The sequence below is a fragment of the Ambystoma mexicanum genome, chromosome 5p (genome assembly GCF_040938575.1).
Source record: "Ambystoma mexicanum isolate Mex_15411 chromosome 5p, UKY_AmexF1_1, whole genome shotgun sequence".
NCBI lineage: Eukaryota > Metazoa > Chordata > Amphibia > Caudata > Ambystomatidae > Ambystoma > Ambystoma mexicanum.
This window is the reverse complement of record NC_090930.1, coordinates 740519078-740537450: the sequence shown is the minus strand read 5'-3', so window position 1 is coordinate 740537450 and position 18373 is coordinate 740519078. Positions and strand designations below refer to the sequence as shown.

General features: G+C 39.1%; 15 non-coding genes across 15 annotated transcripts; 7 read left to right on the top strand and 8 right to left on the bottom strand.

Moving 5' to 3' along the window:
- Window positions 1–596: 596 nt before the first annotated feature.
- Window positions 597–668, bottom strand: TRNAQ-UUG (transfer RNA glutamine (anticodon UUG)). The gene has a single exon. It is a non-coding gene; the product is annotated as a tRNA-Gln (tRNA).
- A 2355-nt stretch (window positions 669–3023) lies between these two features.
- Window positions 3024–3095, top strand: TRNAQ-CUG (transfer RNA glutamine (anticodon CUG)). The gene has a single exon. It is a non-coding gene; the product is annotated as a tRNA-Gln (tRNA).
- Window positions 3096–4008: 913 nt separating this feature from the next.
- Window positions 4009–4080, bottom strand: TRNAQ-UUG (transfer RNA glutamine (anticodon UUG)). Its single transcript has one exon. It is a non-coding gene; the product is annotated as a tRNA-Gln (tRNA).
- A 259-nt stretch (window positions 4081–4339) lies between these two features.
- TRNAQ-CUG (transfer RNA glutamine (anticodon CUG)) lies at window positions 4340–4411 on the top strand. The gene has a single exon. It is a non-coding gene; the product is annotated as a tRNA-Gln (tRNA).
- An 881-nt stretch (window positions 4412–5292) lies between these two features.
- On the bottom strand, window positions 5293–5364 carry TRNAQ-UUG (transfer RNA glutamine (anticodon UUG)). The gene has a single exon. It is a non-coding gene; the product is annotated as a tRNA-Gln (tRNA).
- A 2334-nt stretch (window positions 5365–7698) lies between these two features.
- Window positions 7699–7770, top strand: TRNAQ-CUG (transfer RNA glutamine (anticodon CUG)). Its single transcript has one exon. It is a non-coding gene; the product is annotated as a tRNA-Gln (tRNA).
- Window positions 7771–8683: 913 nt separating this feature from the next.
- Window positions 8684–8755, bottom strand: TRNAQ-UUG (transfer RNA glutamine (anticodon UUG)). The gene has a single exon. It is a non-coding gene; the product is annotated as a tRNA-Gln (tRNA).
- Window positions 8756–9014: 259 nt separating this feature from the next.
- On the top strand, window positions 9015–9086 carry TRNAQ-CUG (transfer RNA glutamine (anticodon CUG)). Its single transcript has one exon. It is a non-coding gene; the product is annotated as a tRNA-Gln (tRNA).
- An 881-nt stretch (window positions 9087–9967) lies between these two features.
- TRNAQ-UUG (transfer RNA glutamine (anticodon UUG)) lies at window positions 9968–10039 on the bottom strand. The gene has a single exon. It is a non-coding gene; the product is annotated as a tRNA-Gln (tRNA).
- Window positions 10040–12390: 2351 nt separating this feature from the next.
- TRNAQ-CUG (transfer RNA glutamine (anticodon CUG)) lies at window positions 12391–12462 on the top strand. Its single transcript has one exon. It is a non-coding gene; the product is annotated as a tRNA-Gln (tRNA).
- Window positions 12463–13375: 913 nt separating this feature from the next.
- TRNAQ-UUG (transfer RNA glutamine (anticodon UUG)) lies at window positions 13376–13447 on the bottom strand. The gene has a single exon. It is a non-coding gene; the product is annotated as a tRNA-Gln (tRNA).
- Window positions 13448–13706: 259 nt separating this feature from the next.
- Window positions 13707–13778, top strand: TRNAQ-CUG (transfer RNA glutamine (anticodon CUG)). The gene has a single exon. It is a non-coding gene; the product is annotated as a tRNA-Gln (tRNA).
- Window positions 13779–14659: 881 nt separating this feature from the next.
- TRNAQ-UUG (transfer RNA glutamine (anticodon UUG)) lies at window positions 14660–14731 on the bottom strand. Its single transcript has one exon. It is a non-coding gene; the product is annotated as a tRNA-Gln (tRNA).
- Window positions 14732–17081: 2350 nt separating this feature from the next.
- On the top strand, window positions 17082–17153 carry TRNAQ-CUG (transfer RNA glutamine (anticodon CUG)). The gene has a single exon. It is a non-coding gene; the product is annotated as a tRNA-Gln (tRNA).
- Window positions 17154–18066: 913 nt separating this feature from the next.
- TRNAQ-UUG (transfer RNA glutamine (anticodon UUG)) lies at window positions 18067–18138 on the bottom strand. Its single transcript has one exon. It is a non-coding gene; the product is annotated as a tRNA-Gln (tRNA).
- Between the last annotated feature and the right edge of the window lie 235 nt (window positions 18139–18373).

Below are 18373 nucleotides of genomic sequence, written 5' to 3'. Positions count from 1 at the left end.
TTCTTTCGAGAAAGGTGTGATCCAAATAAAGTAAGTACATTTAAACAAGGGCACTTGATCAGTAAATGCACTACTTTCTAGAACTCATAACTCTTGTAAGTTATAAAAAGTTTGCTCTCCATACAGTTTGTCAACTCAAAGAATTACATTTTTTACACATTTAATAAGACCATCAAATTGCTTGAAACATAGGAATGATTGTGAAAGTGAATATGATTCACCAAAATAATTGTATAACATTTTTTAATGTTAATAAAATAGGGCTTTTTCCAATCTTTTCACATCAATGTTGTTTCTGCATGTTCCAGTGAGCAGAGAATCTACTGCACATAGTGTGTACATTTTTCTTTTCATAGAGTTAAGGTTGGACATTATTCATCTGTGGAAAATGTTTCTGAGAGATATCTGGGTGCCCACTCTGATTGACCTTAGAGATTGTACATTAACGATATGTAGTTGCATCACTGTATTGGTATCAGGCACCAAAGTGCATTTAAATGTAATGTCGTGCAGAGAGAGTTGACTGAACTTCTGAATATTAACTCTGTTGAATTGTAATTTGAGAAATTAGAAAATGGAGTGTAAGAGCAAGATAACGGTCCCACCGAGACTTGAACTCGGATTGTTGGATTCAAAGTCCAAAGTGCTAACCATTACACCATGGAACCCTTGCAAGATGCACCTGAGAGCGATGAATCAGAAATGTCAATATAGAGCACATTTACAATTTTTACAGATTCATAGTCCCAATTGACTGATATCATACAAACACAGCGATGTTGTCGATTGACGTTGTGCTATAGCAATCTCTGTGCTTTATAGAGCATGTAGATCAAATTCTTCCTCTTGAGGCATATGATTAAGCAATATTAAATATTGTTTCTGACTGCCTCTGTTTTGGCATAATGAAGTTCAGCATTTGCGGAAGTATTTAGGTTCCATGGTCTAATGGTTAGTAGGCTGGACTCTGAATTTAGTAATCTGACATGTTATAGCTATATTTTGTTTTCCTTTGGGTGTATTGTCATTTTATGCACATAGATTTCCTAGCAGTGGCTGTGATGAATAGTTCAATTTGATAGCAGCTTCCTTTTGAGAATTTGAAAAAAAAAGAATTAAATAGTCTCTCTGGATGACTCTGCTTTGATTTCTATGTGCACATCCCTTTTGCGTTTCAGAGGGATTGACCAACATACACAACAGTGCTTGGAAGACCTCTTCCTCCCTCATGGCATGTAAAGCTAACCTCTCTCCTACCGTGTGTTTTTTTACTTTTTAACTTCCCCTTCCGAGTCATGATCATGTAACTGAATTTACATTTTTAGATTTTAACTGCAGTAGTTGCTTGTTTTTCATTTTTATTTTTTGTGTACGCATACATTCCTTTTTGTGGGGAGGGGGGAGTGATGTCTGTTTACTTATATTAGCTAATATAGGTCATTTTATGTCCGCTTACAATATGTGTCAGGATTTTTTATGTCGTTTCCAATCAATGTCTAATATCAAGTGGTTTGCAGCAGTCATACAAAGGCACGTAACACCCCCAAAACACCTACATAAGTTAGAAATACTCCGGAAGAGTACTCAGTTTATGAAAAGGCGGTGAATCCCAAATAGAACTGTAAATGTAAGCTAGCAAGCAGACTGTGCACCCCTGTTTGGAACTATGACCTGTGTGTTGCCCTCTATTAACAGAACAATGTAACTGCAGCCCATGTCACATAAAATAGAAAGTAGAGATTATGCAAATTAACTCCCAGAAGAGCCTGGTGTCACCCCAAAAGGTGTCATGCTTTTCACACCAAGAAACATCCACACATAGATCCCTGCGAACCTCAAAAACGTACAGGAAACCCTGTCCAGCGCTTTGCTCCCAGAGGAGATAAGGTTGAAAAACCACCCTATGTTAAAAGTGTCCATAATCCATGCCAGCTGCCCTGTCTATAGGCCTAGGGGCATGAGTGGAAGGGTTTAACCTGCCTGGGTTCTTGGGCATGGTTTCATCATGCCTCAGTTTACAATGGCACTCTGCCACTTTGTCAGGCTTTAAAGAAGCCTGACTCCTGCAGAGCAAAAGATCTGATTATTTCCTTACATGTTTTGTACGTAAGAATGCGGATGGTGCTCTGAGCCTCCTATGGTGGTTATTAAGCATGGTATACATACCATAGCATGTAACTGTGCCTACAAATGGAACATTTTGTTCATTTATTAGGGAGTTGTGAAAATGGCAAAATCAAATTGCCATTACTGACACAGACCAGCTGCCGCTGTCCGGACATTTCGTCGAAAGACATTTGGTCGAAAGACATTTGGTCGACGTAATTTGGTCGAAAGCCAAATGGTCAATTTTTTTATTTATTTATATATATATTTTTTAGGTTGTAGTTTAGGGAAAAAAAGGGGTTTTTAGAAAAAAAGGGGGTTAGGGGGACCCCCCCAAACACCCCCCCCCAAAAAAAATGTGAAAATAAAAAACAAAGCAATTCGACCATTTGGTTTTCGACCAAATGGTTTCGACCAATTGTCCTGTCGACAAATTTTTTTCGACGAAATGTCTGGCAACCCAGCTGCCGACTGTTGCTATTGACAGGAGTTCCAGGTGTATAAACTGAGGAGATCACCAGTTCAATTACCTGTGAACGCATTTTGAAGCTCATTCACAACCAGTTCATGCCCGTTCTCTCCATTTTGGCTTTCTGGCTGGCCGAGGGGCCCTTCAGTAATGTTCTTTGCTAACCATTACACCATGGGCCCCTTGCTGGTGCAACCTGACAGAGTTGTAACAGAAATGAGAATCGAGATCTCATGCATCATTTTAACAAACTCATATTCCTAGCCCACGGATATTATGCAAATGTGGAACTGTTTAGTTGGTTGTTGCGCAATAGCAAACTCTTTGCTTTACAGCTCATTTGGATAGGATTCTTCCTCTGGAGGCATAAGATAAAAGAATATTGCATACATTCTCTAAAAGGCTCTTTTTTTGCTGCAATGACGTTCATCATGTCACTAAGTATGTAGGTTCCATGGTGTAATGGTTAGCACTCTGGACTCTGAATCCAGCGATCCGAGTTCAAATCTCGGTGGGACCTTGGGAATTACTGTGTTTGTTTTCCTCTCAGTGTCTTGTTTTAATAGCAATGACGCTGCTGTGTCGCCCACTTTCATAGCATTATTCCCTGGGTGCATTTGAAAAAAGAAAGATTTTCCATGGATGACGCTCTTTAGCCACAATGAAACCCACCACTTTCTGTGGTGTGAAAGACCCATGGTGTAATGGTAGCACCCTGGAGGTTGAATCCAATAATTTGCATTGAAATCTCTGTAAGAGTTTACCATCAGTCGAACCTTTCCCTTATCGTTTATTGTGGATGTCTTCTTTGAAGAAAGGTATGATCCAACTAAAGTAAGTACATTCACGAATGGGCCCTTGGTCGGTACAAACAGTATTTATACACCTCAGGCCTTTTGTGAATTAAGAAAAGTGTGTTCTTCGTTCTATTTTTCATCTCAAACTGATACCTTCATTTTACAAATATGTAAAGACTGTTAAGACGCTTGATTAATATCATTGATTCTGAATGTGGTCGCTTTTCATAGGATTAACCCTTTAACAATTTTGAAAGAGCATGGCGATACAATAGAGCTTCTTTTCCCAAAATGGTATTATTAATGTTGTTGCTGCATCTTCAAGTAAAAAGAGAATCCATTGGGTCACAGATTGAGCATGTTTCTTAACATTGAGTTAAGTTTGAAAATTTCAAATCTTTTATGTATGTTTCCGATGCAGATCTGCCCATCGACTCAGAATGACCTCACTGTTCATACATTTAAAAAAAATGCATAAAGGTTAAGGTGCTAGGCACAAAAGTGGATTTTTATGAAAAGTTATGCCAGAGAGTGAGAGCGAAAATGAATACCCTACACCACTAACCTTATGAATATTACTATCTTTGGCCTATAATTTAAGACAACAAGGAGACAAAGTGTGTTAGAGCAAGAGAGAGGTTCCACCGAGACTTGAACTCGGATCGCTGGATTCAAAGTCCAAAGTGCTAACCATTACACCATGGAACCCTTGTTGAGCAGAGCTTCATAAGGGCAATGAGAATATAGGGCACAGTCAAGATTTTTACTGACCTATAGTAACCGTTTACTGATATTATATCGAAGCAGCACTGTTGCTGTTGGATGCTGTGCAATCGCAAAGTATTGGCTTCATGTCTCATTTGGATCAAATTCTTCCTCTGGAGTCTAATGATATAGGAATATTACATATTTTCTCTGATGTGCTCTGTTTTTCCAGAATGAAGTGCATCATGCTACTGAATATGTGGGTTCCATGGTGTAATGGTTAGCACTCTGGACTCTGAATCCAGCGATCCAAGTTCAAGTCTCGGTGGGACCTTGGGGCTGCTTCTCTTTTAGAGTTGCCTTTCATTTGCAGATAGATATAACAGCAATAGCTTTGCTTTACAGCCCACTTTGATGGCAGTCTTCTTTGACCAAAGAATATTAATAGTTTCTGGGGATGACTCTCTTTTGCCACAAAGAAACTGCCCACTCTCATATCTCCAAAGCTCCAAGGTATAATGGCTATTAAACTGGCTTTTGATCTCAGCGATTTGCATTGAAAGCCCAGGAGGCCCCTAAAATCAGTTGAATTGTTTCCTGATAATTTAGAGTTTATTTCTTCTTTCGAGAAAGGTGTGATCCAAATAAAGTAAGTACATTTAAACAAGGGCACTTGATCAGTAAATGCACTACTTTCTAGAACTCATAACTCTTGTAAGTTATAAAAAGTTTGCTCTCCATACAGTTTGTCAACTCAAAGAATTACATTTTTTACACATTTAATAAGACCATCAAATTGCTTGAAACATAGGAATGATTGTGAAAGTGAATATGATTCACCAAAATAATTGTATAACATTTTTTAATGTTAATAAAATAGGGCTTTTTCCAATCTTTTCACATCAATGTTGTTTCTGCATGTTCCAGTGAGCAGAGAATCTACTGCACATAGTGTGTACATTTTTCTTTTCATAGAGTTAAGGTTGGACATTATTCATCTGTGGAAAATGTTTCTGAGAGATATCTGGGTGCCCACTCTGATTGACCTTAGGGATTGTACATTAACGATATGTAGTTGCATCACTGTATTGGTATCAGGCACCAAAGTGCATTTAAATGTAATGTCGTGCAGAGAGAGTCGACTGAACTTCTGAATATTAACTCTGTTGAATTGTAATTTGAGAAATTAGAAAATGGAGTGTAAGAGCAAGATAACGGTCCCACCGAGACTTGAACTCGGATCGTTGGATTCAAAGTCCAAAGTGCTAACCATTACACCATGGAACCCTTGCAAGATGCACCTGAGAGCGTTGAATCAGAAATGGCAATATAGAGCACATTTACAATTTTTACAGATTCATAGTCCCAATTGACTGATATCATACAAACACAGCGATGTTGTCGATTGACGTTGTGCTATAGCAATCTCTGTGCTTTATAGAGCATGTAGATCAAATTCTTCCTCTTGAGGCATATGATTAAGCAATATTAAATATTGTCTCTGACTGCCTCTGTTTTGGTATAATGAAGTTCAGCATTTGCGGAAGTATTTAGGTTCCATGGTCTAATGGTTAGTAGGCTGGACTCTGAATTTAGTAATCTGACATGTTATAGCTATATTTTGTTTTCCTTTGGGTGTATTGTCATTTTATGCACATAGATTTCCTAGCAGTGGCTGTGATGAATAGTTCAATTTGATAGCAGCTTCCTTTTGAGAATTTGAAAAAAAAAGAATTAAATAGTCTCTCTGGATGACTCTGCTTTGATTTCTATGTGCACATCCCTTTTGCGTTTCAGAGGGATTGACCAACATACACAACAGTGCCTGGAAGACCTCTTCCTCCCATGGCATGTAAAGCTAACCTCTCTCCTACCGTGTGTTTTTTTACTTTTTAACTTCCCCTTCCGAGTCATGATCATGTAACTGAATTTACATTTTTAGATTTTAACTGCAGTAGTTGCTTGTTTTTCATTTTTATTTTTTGTGTACGCATACATCCCTTTTTGTGGGGAGGGGGGAGTGATGTCTGTTTACTTATATTAGCTAATATAGGTCATTTTATGTCCGCTTACAATATGTGTCAGGATTTTTTATGTCGTTTCCAATCAATGTCTAATATCAAGTGGTTTGCAGCAGTCATACAAAGGCACGTAACACCCCCAAAACACCTACATAAGTTAGAAATACTCCGGAAGAGTACTCAGTTTATGAAAAGGCGGTGAATCCCAAATAGAACTGTAAATGTAAGCTAGCAAGCAGACTGTGCACCCCTGTTTGGAACTATGACCTGTGTGTTGCCCTCTATTAACAGAACAATGTAACTGCAGCCCATGTCACATAAAATAGAAAGTAGAGATTATGCAAATTAACTCCCAGAAGAGCCTGGTGTCACCCCAAAAGGTGTCATGCTTTTCACACCAAGAAACATCCACACATAGATCCCTGCGAACCTCAAAAACGTACAGGAAACCCTGTCCAGCGCTTTGCTCCGAGAGGAGATAAGGTTGAAAAACCACCCTATGTTAAAAGTGTCCATAATCCATGCCAGCTGCCCTGTCTATAGGCCTAGGGGCATGAGTGGAAGGGTTTAACCTGCCTGGGTTCTTGGGCATGGTTTCATCATGCCTCAGTTTACAATGGCACTCTGCCACTTTGTCAGGCTTTAAAGAAGCCTAACTCCTGCAGAGCAAAAGATCTGATTATTTCCTTACATGTTTTGTACGTAAGAATGCGGATGGTGCTCTGAGCCTCCTATGGTGGTTATTAAGCATGGTATACATACCATAGCATGTAACTGTGCCTACAAATGGAACATTTTGTTCATTTATTAGGGAGTTGTGAAAATGGCAAAATCAAATTGCCATTACTGACACAGACCAGCTGCCGCTGTCCGGACATTTCGTCGAAAGACATTTCGTCGAAAGACATTTGGTCGACGTAATTTGGTCGAAAGCCAAATGGTCGATTTTTTTATTTATTTATATATATATTTTTTAGGTTGTAGTTTAGGGAAAAAAAGGGGGTTGGGGGGACCCCCCCAAACCCCCCCCCAAAAAAAAATGTGAAAATAAAAAACAAAGCAATTCGACCATTTGGTTTTCGACCAAATGGTTTCGACCAATTGTCCTGTCGACAAATTTATTTCGACGAAATGTCTGGCAACCCAGCTGCCGACTGTTGCTATTGACAGGAGTTCCAGGTGTATAAACTGAGGAGATCACCAGTTCAATTACCTGTGAACGCATTTTGAAGCTCATTCACAACCAGTTCATGCCCGTTCTCTCCATTTTGGCTTTCTGGCTGGCCGAGGGGCCCTTCAGTAATGTTCTTTGCTAACCATCACACCATGGGCCCCTTGCTGGTGCAACCTGACAGAGTTGTAACAGAAATGAGAATCGAGATCTCATGCATCATTTTAACAAACTCATATTCCTAGCCCACGGATATTATGCAAATGTGGAACTGTTTAGTTGGTTGTTGCGCAATAGCAAACTCTTTGCTTTACAGCTCATTTGGATAGGATTCTTCCTCTGGAGGCATAAGATAAAAGAATATTGCATACATTCTCTAAAAGGCTCTTTTTTTGCTGCAATGACGTTCATCATGTCACTAAGTATGTAGGTTCCATGGTGTAATGGTTAGCACTCTGGACTCTGAATCCAGCGATCCGAGTTCAAATCTCGGTGGGACCTTGGGAATTACTGTGTTTGTTTTCCTCTCAGTGTCTTGTTTTAATAGCAATGACGCTGCTGTGTCGCCCACTTTCATAGCATTATTCCCTGGGTCCATTTGAAAACAGAAAGATTTTCCATGGATGACGTTCTTTAGCCACAATGAAACCCACCACTTTCTGTGGTGTGGAAGACCTATGGTGTAATGGTAGCACCCTGGAGGTTGAATCCAATAATTTGCATTGAAATCTCTGTAAGAGTTTACCATCAGTCGAACCTTTCCCTTATCGTTTATTGTGGATGTCTTCTTTGAAGAAAGGTATGATCCAACTAAAGTAAGTACATTCACGAATGGGCCCTTGGTCGGTACAAACAGTATTTATACACCTCAGGCCTTTTGTGAATTAAGAAAAGTGTGTTCTTCGTTCTATTTTTCATCTCAAACTGATACCTTCATTTTACAAACATGTAAAGACTGTTAAGACGCTTGATTAATATCATTGATTCTGAATGTGGTCGCTTTTCATAGGATTAACCCTTTAACAATTTTGAAAGAGAATGGCGATACAATAGAGCTGCTTTTCCCAAAATGGTATTATTAATGTTGTTGCTGCATCTTCAAGTAAAAAGAGAATCCATTGGGTCACAGATTGAGCATGTTTCTTAACATTGAGTTAAGTTTGAAAATTTCAAATCTTTTATGTATGTTTCCGATGCAGATCTGCCCATCGACTCAGAATGACCTCACTGTTCATACATTTAAAAAAAATGCATAAAGATTAAGGTGCTAGGCACAAAAGTGGATTTTTATGAAAAGTTATGCCAGAGAGTGAGAGCGAAAATGAATACCCTACACCACTAACCTTATGAATATTACTATCTTTGGCCTATAATTTAAGACAACAAGGAGACAAAGTGTGTTAGAGCAAGAGAGAGGTTCCACCGAGACTTGAACTCGGATCGCTGGATTCAAAGTCCAAAGTGCTAACCATTACACCATGGAACCCTTGTTGATCAGAGCTTCATAAGGGCAATGAGAATATAGGGCACAGTCAAGATTTTTACTGACCTATAGTAACCGTTTACTGATATTATATCGAAGCAGCACTGTTGCTGTTGGATGCTGTGCAATCGCAAAGTATTGGCTTCATGTCTCATTTGGATCAAATTCTTCCTCTGGAGTCTAATGATATAGGAATATTACATATTTTCTCTGATGTGCTCTGTTTTTCCAGAATGAAGTGCATCATGCTACTGAATATGTGGGTTCCATGGTGTAATGGTTAGCACTCTGGACTCTGAATCCAGCGATCCGAGTTCAAGTCTCGGTGGGACCTTGGGGCTGCTTCTCTTTTAGAGTTGCCTTTCATTTGCAGATAGATATAACAGCAATAGCTTTGCTTTACAGCCCACTTTGATGGCAGTCTTCTTTGACCAAAGAATATTAATAGTTTCTGGGGATGACTCTCTTTTGCCACAAAGAAACTGCCCACTCTCATATCTCCAAAGCTCCAAGGTATAATGGCTATTAAACTGGCTTTTGATCTCAGCGATTTGCATTGAAAGCCCAGGAGGCCCCTAAAATCAGTTGAATTGTTTCCTGATAATTTAGAGTTTATTTCTTCTTTCGAGAAAGGTGTGATCCAAATAAAGTAAGTACATTTAAACAAGGGCACTTGATCAGTAAATGCACTACTTTCTAGAACTCATAACTCTTGTAAGTTATAAAAAGTTTGCTCTCCATACAGTTTGTCAACTCAAAGAATTACATTTTTTACACATTTAATAAGACCATCAAATTGCTTGAAACATAGGAATGATTGTGAAAGTGAATATGATTCACCAAAATAATTGTATAACATTTTTTAATGTTAATAAAATAGGGCTTTTTCCAATCTTTTCACATCAATGTTGTTTCTGCATGTTCCAGTGAGCAGAGAATCTACTGCACATAGTGTGTACATTTTTCTTTTCATAGAGTTAAGGTTGGACATTATTCATCTGTGGAAAATGTTTCTGAGAGATATCTGGGTGCCCACTCTGATTGACCTTAGGGATTGTACATTAACGATATGTAGTTGCATCACTGTATTGGTATCAGGCACCAAAGTGCATTTAAATGTAATGTCGTGCAGAGAGAGTCGACTGAACTTCTGAATATTAACTCTGTTGAATTGTAATTTGAGAAATTAGAAAATGGAGTGTAAGAGCAAGATTACGGTCCCACCGAGACTTGAACTCGGATCGTTGGATTCAAAGTCCAAAGTGCTAACCATTACACCATGGAACCCTTGCAAGATGCACCTGAGAGCGTTGAATCAGAAATGGCAATATAGAGCACATTTACAATTTTTACAGATTCATAGTCCCAATTGACTGATATCATACAAACACAGCGATGTTGTCGATTGACGTTGTGCTATAGCAATCTCTGTGCTTTATAGAGCATGTAGATCAAATTCTTCCTCTTGAGGCATATGATTAAGCAATATTAAATATTGTTTCTGACTGCCTCTGTTTTGGCATAATGAAGTTCAGCATTTGCGGAAGTATTTAGGTTCCATGGTCTAATGGTTAGTAGGCTGGACTCTGAATTTAGTAATCTGACATGTTATAGCTATATTTTGTTTTCCTTTGGCTGTATTGTCATTTTATGCACATAGATTTCCTAGCAGTGGCTGTGATGAATAGTTCAATTTGATAGCAGCTTCCTTTTGAGAATTTGAAAAAAAAAGAATTAAATAGTCTCTCTGGATGACTCTGCTTTGATTTCTATGTGCACATCCCTTTTGCGTTTCAGAGGGATTGACCAACATACACAACAGTGCTTGGAAGACCTCTTCCTCCCATGGCATGTAAAGCTAACCTCTCTCCTACCGTGTGTTTTTTTACTTTTTAACTTCCCCTTCCGAGTCATGATCATGTAACTGAATTTACATTTTTAGATTTTAACTGCAGTAGTTGCCTGTTTTTCATTTTTATTTTTTGTGTACGCATACATCCCTTTTTGTGGGGAGGGGGGAGTGATGTCTGTTTACTTATATTAGCTAATATAGGTCATTTTATGTCCGCTTACAATATGTGTCAGGATTTTTTATGTCGTTTCCAATCAATGTCTAATATCAAGTGGTTTGCAGCAGTCATACAAAGGCACGTAACACCCCCAAAACACCTACATAAGTTAGAAATACTCCGGAAGAGTACTCAGTTTATGAAAAGGCGGTGAATCCCAAATAGAACTGTAAATGTAAGCTAGCAAGCAGACTGTGCACCCCTGTTTGGAACTATGACCTGTGTGTTGCCCTCTATTAACAGAACAATGTAACTGCAGCCCATGTCACATAAAATAGAAAGTAGAGATTATGCAAATTAACTCCCAGAAGAGCCTGGTGTCACCCCAAAAGGTGTCATGCTTTTCACACCAAGAAACATCCACACATAGATCCCTGCGAACCTCAAAAACGTACAGGAAACCCTGTCCAGCGCTTTGCTCCCAGAGGAGATAAGGTTGAAAAACCACCCTATGTTAAAAGTGTCCATAATCCATGCCAGCTGCCCTGTCTATAGGCCTAGGGGCATGAGTGGAAGGGTTTAACCTGCCTGGGTTCTTGGGCATGGTTTCATCATGCCTCAGTTTACAATGGCACTCTGCCACTTTGTCAGGCTTTAAAGAAGCCTGACTCCTGCAGAGCAAAAGATCTGATTATTTCCTTACATGTTTTGTACGTAAGAATGCGGATGGTGCTCTGAGCCTCCTATGGTGGTTATTAAGCATGGTATACATACCATAGCATGTAACTGTGCCTACAAATGGAACATTTTGTTCATTTATTAGGGAGTTGTGAAAATGGCAAAATCAAATTGCCATTACTGACACAGACCAGCTGCCGCTGTCCGGACATTTCGTCGAAAGACATTTCGTCGAAAGACATTTGGTCGACGTAATTTGGTCGAAAGCCAAATGGTCGATTTTTTTATTTATTTATATATATATTTTTTAGGTTGTAGTTTAGGGAAAAAAAGGGGTTTTTAGAAAAAAAGGGGGTTGGGGGGACCCCCCCAAACCCCCCCCAAAAAAACATGTGAAAATAAAAAACAAAGCAATTCGACCATTTGGTTTTCGACCAAATGGTTTCGACCAATTGTCCTGTCGACAAATTTTTTTCGACGAAATGTCTGGCAACCCAGCTGCCGACTGTTGCTATTGACAGGAGTTCCAGGTGTATAAACTGAGGAGATCACCAGTTCAATTACCTGTGAACGCATTTTGAAGCTCATTCACAACCAGTTCATGCCCGTTCTCTCCATTTTGGCTTTCTGGCTGGCCGAGGGGCCCTTCAGTAATGTTCTTTGCTAACCATTACACCATGGGCCCCTTGCTGGTGCAACCTGACAGAGTTGTAACAGAAATGAGAATCGAGATCTCATGCATCATTTTAACAAACTCATATTCCTAGCCCACGGATATTATGCAAATGTGGAACTGTTTAGTTGGTTGTTGCGCAATAGCAAACTCTTTGCTTTACAGCTCATTTGGATAGGATTCTTCCTCTGGAGGCATAAGATAAAAGAATATTGCATACATTCTCTAAAAGGCTCTTTTTTTGCTGCAATGACGTTCATCATGTCACTAAGTATGTAGGTTCCATGGTGTAATGGTTAGCACTCTGGACTCTGAATCCAGCGATCCGAGTTCAAATCTCGGTGGGACCTTGGGAATTACTGTGTTTGTTTTCCTCTCAGTGTCTTGTTTTAATAGCAATGACGCTGCTGTGTCGCCCACTTTCATAGCATTATTCCCTGGGTCCATTTGAAAACAGAAAGATTTTCCATGGATGACGCTCTTTAGCCACAATGAAACCCACCACTTTCTGTGGTGTGGAAGACCTATGGTGTAATGGTAGCACCCTGGAGGTTGAATCCAATAATTTGCATTGAAATCTCTGTAAGAGTTTACCATCAGTCGAACCTTTCCCTTATCGTTTATTGTGGATGTCTTCTTTGAAGAAAGGTATGATCCAACTAAAGTAAGTACATTCACGAATGGGCCCTTGGTCGGTACAAACAGTATTTATACACCTCAGGCCTTTTGTGAATTAAGAAAAGTGTGTTCTTCGTTCTATTTTTCATCTCAAACTGATACCTTCATTTTACAAACATGTAAAGACTGTTAAGACGCTTGATTAATATCATTGATTCTGAATGCGGTCGCTTTTCATAGGATTAACCCTTTAACAATTTTGAAAGAGAATGGCGATACAATAGAGCTGCTTTTCCCAAAATGGTATTATTAATGTTGTTGCTGCATCTTCAAGTAAAAAGAGAATCCATTGGGTCACAGATTGAGCATGTTTCTTAACATTGAGTTAAGTTTGAAAATTTCAAATCTTTTATGTATGTTTCCGATGCAGATCTGCCCATCGACTCAGAAAGACCTCACTGTTCATACATTTAAAAAAAATGCATAAAGATTAAGGTGCTAGGCACAAAAGTGGATTTTTATGAAAAGTTATGCCAGAGAGTGAGAGCGAAAATGAATACCCTACACCACTAACCTTATGAATATTACTATCTTTGGCCTATAATTTAAGACAACAAGGAGACAAAGTGTGTTAGAGCAAGAGAGAGGTTCCACCGAGACTTGAACTCAGATCGCTAGATTCAAAGTCCAAAGTGCTAACCATTACACCATGGAACCCTTGTTGAGCAGAGCTTCATAAGGGCAATGAGAATATAGGGCACAGTCAAGATTTTTACTGACCTATAGTAACCGTTTACTGATATTATATCGAAGCAGCACTGTTGCTGTTGGATGCTGTGCAATCGCAAAGTATTGGCTTCATGTCTCATTTGGATCAAATTCTTCCTCTGGAGTCTAATGATATAGGAATATTACATATTTTCTCTGATGTGCTCTGTTTTTCCAGAATGAAGTGCATCATGCTACTGAATATGTGGGTTCCATGGTGTAATGGTTAGCACTCTGGACTCTGAATCCAGCGATCCGAGTTCAAGTCTCGGTGGGACCTTGGGGCTGCTTCTCTTTTAGAGTTGCCTTTCATTTGCAGATAGATATAACAGCAATAGCTTTGCTTTACAGCCCACTTTGATGGCAGTCTTCTTTGACCAAAGAATATTAATAGTTTCTGGGGATGACTCTCTTTTGCCACAAAGAAACTGCCCACTCTCATATCTCCAAAGCTCCAAGGTATAATGGCTATTAAACTGGCTTTTGATCTCAGCGATTTGCATTGAAAGCCCAGGAGGCCCCTAAAATCAGTTGAATTGTTTCCTGATAATTTAGAGTTTATTTCTTCTTTCGAGAAAGGTGTGATCCAAATAAAGTAAGTACATTTAAACAAGGGCACTTGATCAGTAAATGCACTACTTTCTAGAACTCATAACTCTTGTAAGTTATAAAAAGTTTGCTCTCCATACAGTTTGTCAACTCAAAGAATTACATTTTTTACACATTTAATAAGACCATCAAATTGCTTGAAACATAGGAATGATTGTGAAAGTGAATATGATTCACCAAAATAATTGTATAACATTTTTTAATGTTAATAAAATAGGGCTTTTTCCAATCTTTTCACATCAATGTTGTTTCTGCATGTTCCAGTGAGCAGAGAATCTACTGCACATAGTGTGTACATTTTTCTTTTCATAGAGTTAAGGTTGGACATTATTCATCTGTGGAAAATGTTTCTGAGAGATATCTGGGTGCCCATTCTGATTGACCTTAGGGATTGTACATTAACGATATGTAGTTGCATCACTGTATTGGTATCAGGCACCAAAGTGCATTTAAATGTAATGTCGTGCAGAGAGAGTCGACTGAACTTCTGAATATTAACTCTGTTGAATTGTAATTTGAGAAATTAGAAAATGGAGTGTAAGAGCAAGATAACGGTCCCACCGAGACTTGAACTCGGATCGTTGGATTCAAAGTCCAAAGTGCTAACCATTACACCATGGAACCCTTGCAAGATGCACCTGAGAGCGTTGAATCAGAAATGGCAATATAGAGCACATTTACAATTTTTACAGATTCATAGTCCCAATTGACTGATATCATACAAACACAGCGATGTTGTCGATTGACGTTGTGCTATAGCAATCTCTGTGCTTTATAGAGCATGTAGATCAAATTCTTCCTCTTGAGGCATATGATTAAGCAATATTAAATATTGTTTCTGACTGCCTCTGTTTTGGCATAATGAAGTTCAGCATTTGCGGAAGTATTTAGGTTCCATGGTCTAATGGTTAGTAGGCTGGACTCTGAATTTAGTAATCTGACATGTTATAGCTATATTTTGTTTTCCTTTGGGTGTATTGTCATTTTATGCACATAGATTTCCTAGCAGTGGCTGTGATGAATAGTTCAATTTGATAGCAGCTTCCTTTTGAGAATTTGAAAAAAAAAGAATTAAATAGTCTCTCTGGATGACTCTGCTTTGATTTCTATGTGCACATCCCTTTTGTGTTTCAGAGGGATTGACCAACATACACAACAGTGCTTGGAAGACCTCTTCCTCCCATGGCATGTAAAGCTAACCTCTCTCCTACCGTGTGTTTTTTTACTTTTTAACTTCCCCTTCCGAGTCATGATCATGTAACTGAATTTACATTTTTAGATTTTAACTGCAGTAGTTGCTTGTTTTTCATTTTTATTTTTTGTGTACGCATACATCCCTTTTTGTGGGGAGGGGGGAGTGATGTCTGTTTACTTATATTAGCTAATATAGGTCATTTTATGTCCGCTTACAATATGTGTCAGGATTTTTTATGTCGTTTCCAATCAATGTCTAATATCAAGTGGTTTGCAGCAGTCATACAAAGGCACGTAACACCCCCAAAACACCTACATAAGTTAGAAATACTCCGGAAGAGTACTCAGTTTATGAAAAGGCGGTGAATCCCAAATAGAACTGTAAATGTAAGCTAGCAAGCAGACTGTGCACCCCTGTTTGGAACTATGACCTGTGTGTTGCCCTCTATTAACAGAACAATGTAACTGCAGCCCATGTCACATAAAATAGAAAGTAGAGATTATGCAAATTAACTCCCAGAAGAGCCTGGTGTCACCCCAAAAGGTGTCATGCTTTTCACACCAAGAAACATCCACACATAGATCCCTGCGAACCTCAAAAACGTACAGGAAACCCTGTCCAGCGCTTTGCTCCCAGAGGAGATAAGGTTGAAAAACCACCCTATGTTAAAAGTGTCCATAATCCATGCCAGCTGCCCTGTCTATAGGCCTAGGGGCATGAGTGGAAGGGTTTAACCTGCCTGGGTTCTTGGGCATGGTTTCATCATGCCTCAGTTTACAATGGCACTCTGCCACTTTGTCAGGCTTTAAAGAAGCCTGACTCCTGCAGAGCAAAAGATCTGATTATTTCCTTACATGTTTTGTACGTAAGAATGCGGATGGTGCTCTGAGCCTCCTATGGTGGTTATTAAGCATGGTATACATACCATAGCATGTAACTGTGCCTACAAATGGAACATTTTGTTCATTTATTAGGGAGTTGTGAAAATGGCAAAATCAAATTGCCATTACTGACACAGACCAGCTGCCGCTGTCCGGACATTTCGTCGAAAGACATTTCGTCGAAAGACATTTGGTCGACGTAATTTGGTCGAAAGCCAAATGGTCGATTTTTTTATTTATTTATATATATATTTTTTAGGTTGTAGTTTAGGGAAAAAAAGGGGTTTTTAGAAAAAAAGGGGGTTGGGGGGACCCCCCAAACCCCCCCCCCAAAAAAATGTGAAAATAAAAAACAAAGCAATTCGACCATTTGGTTTTCGACCAAATGGTTTCGACCAATTGTCCTGTCGACAAATTTTTTTCGACGAAATGTCTGGCAACCCAGCTGCCGACTGTTGCTATTGACAGGAGTTCCAGGTGTATAAACTGAGGAGATCACCAGTTCAATTACCAGTGAACGCATTTTGAAGCTCATTCACAACCAGTTCATGCCCGTTCTCTCCATTTTGGCTTTCTGGCTGGCCGAGGGGCCCTTCAGTAATGTTCTTTGCTAACCATTACACCATGGGCCCCTTGCTGGTGCAACCTGACAGAGTTGTAACAGAAATGAGAATCGAGATCTCATGCATCATTTTAACAAACTCATATTCCTAGCCCACGGATATTATGCAAATGTGGAACTGTTTAGTTGGTTGTTGCGCAATAGCAAACTCTTTGCTTTACAGCTCATTTGGATAGGATTCTTCCTCTGGAGGCATAAGATAAAAGAATATTGCATACATTCTCTAAAAGGCTCTTTTTTTGCTGCAATGACGTTCATCATGTCACTAAGTATGTAGGTTCCATGGTGTAATGGTTAGCACTCTGGACTCTGAATCCAGCGATCCGAGTTCAAATCTCGGTGGGACCTTGGGAATTACTGTGTTTGTTTTCCTCTCAGTGTCTTGTTTTAATAGCAATGACGCTGCTGTGTCGCCCACTTTCATAGCATTATTCCCTGGGTGCATTTGAAAAAAGAAAGATTTTCCATGGATGACGCTCTTTAGCCACAATGAAACCCACCACTTTCTGTGGTGTGAAAGACCTATGGTGTAATGGTAGCACCCTGGAGGTTGAATCCAATAATTTGCATTGAAATCTCTGTAAGAGTTTACCATCAGTCGAACCTTTCCCTTAACGTTTATTGTGGATGTCTTCTTTGAAGAAAGGTATGATCCAACTAAAGTAAGTACATTCACGAATGGGCCCTTGGTCGGTACAAACAGTATTTATACACCTCAGGCCTTTTGTGAATTAAGAAAAGTGTGTTCTTCGTTCTATTTTTCATCTCAAACTGATACCTTCATTTTACAAACATGTAAAGACTGTTAAGACGCTTGATTAATATCATTGATTCTGAATGTGGTCGCTTTTCATAGGATTAACCCTTTAACAATTTTGAAAGAGAATGGCGATACAATAGAGCTGCTTTTCCCAAAATGGTATTATTAATGTTGTTGCTGCATCTTCAAGTAAAAAGAGAATCCATTGGGTCACAGATTGAGCATGTTTCTTAACATTGAGTTAAGTTTGAAAATTTCAAATCTTTTATGTATGTTTCCGATGCAGATCTGCCCATCGACTCAGAATGACCTCACTGTTCATACATTTAAAAAAAATGCATAAAGGTTAAGGTGCTAGGCACAAAAGTGGATTTTTATGAAAAGTTATGCCAGAGAGTGAGAGCGAAAATGAATACCCTACACCACTAACCTTATGAATATTACTATCTTTGGCCTATAATTTAAGACAACAAGGAGACAAAGTGTGTTAGAGCAAGAGAGAGGTTCCACCGAGACTTGAACTCGGATCGCTGGATTCAAAGTCCAAAGTGCTAACCATTACACCATGGAACCCTTGTTGAGCAGAGCTTCATAAGGGCAATGAGAATATAGGGCACAGTCAAGATTTTTACTGACCTATAGTATACTGACCGATATTATATCGAAGCAGCACTGTTGCTGTTGGATGCTGTGCAATCGCAAAGTATTGGCTTCATGTCTCATTTGGATCAAATTCTTCCTCTGGAGTCTAATGATATAGGAATATTACATATTTTCTCTGATGTGCTCTGTTTTTCCAGAATGAAGT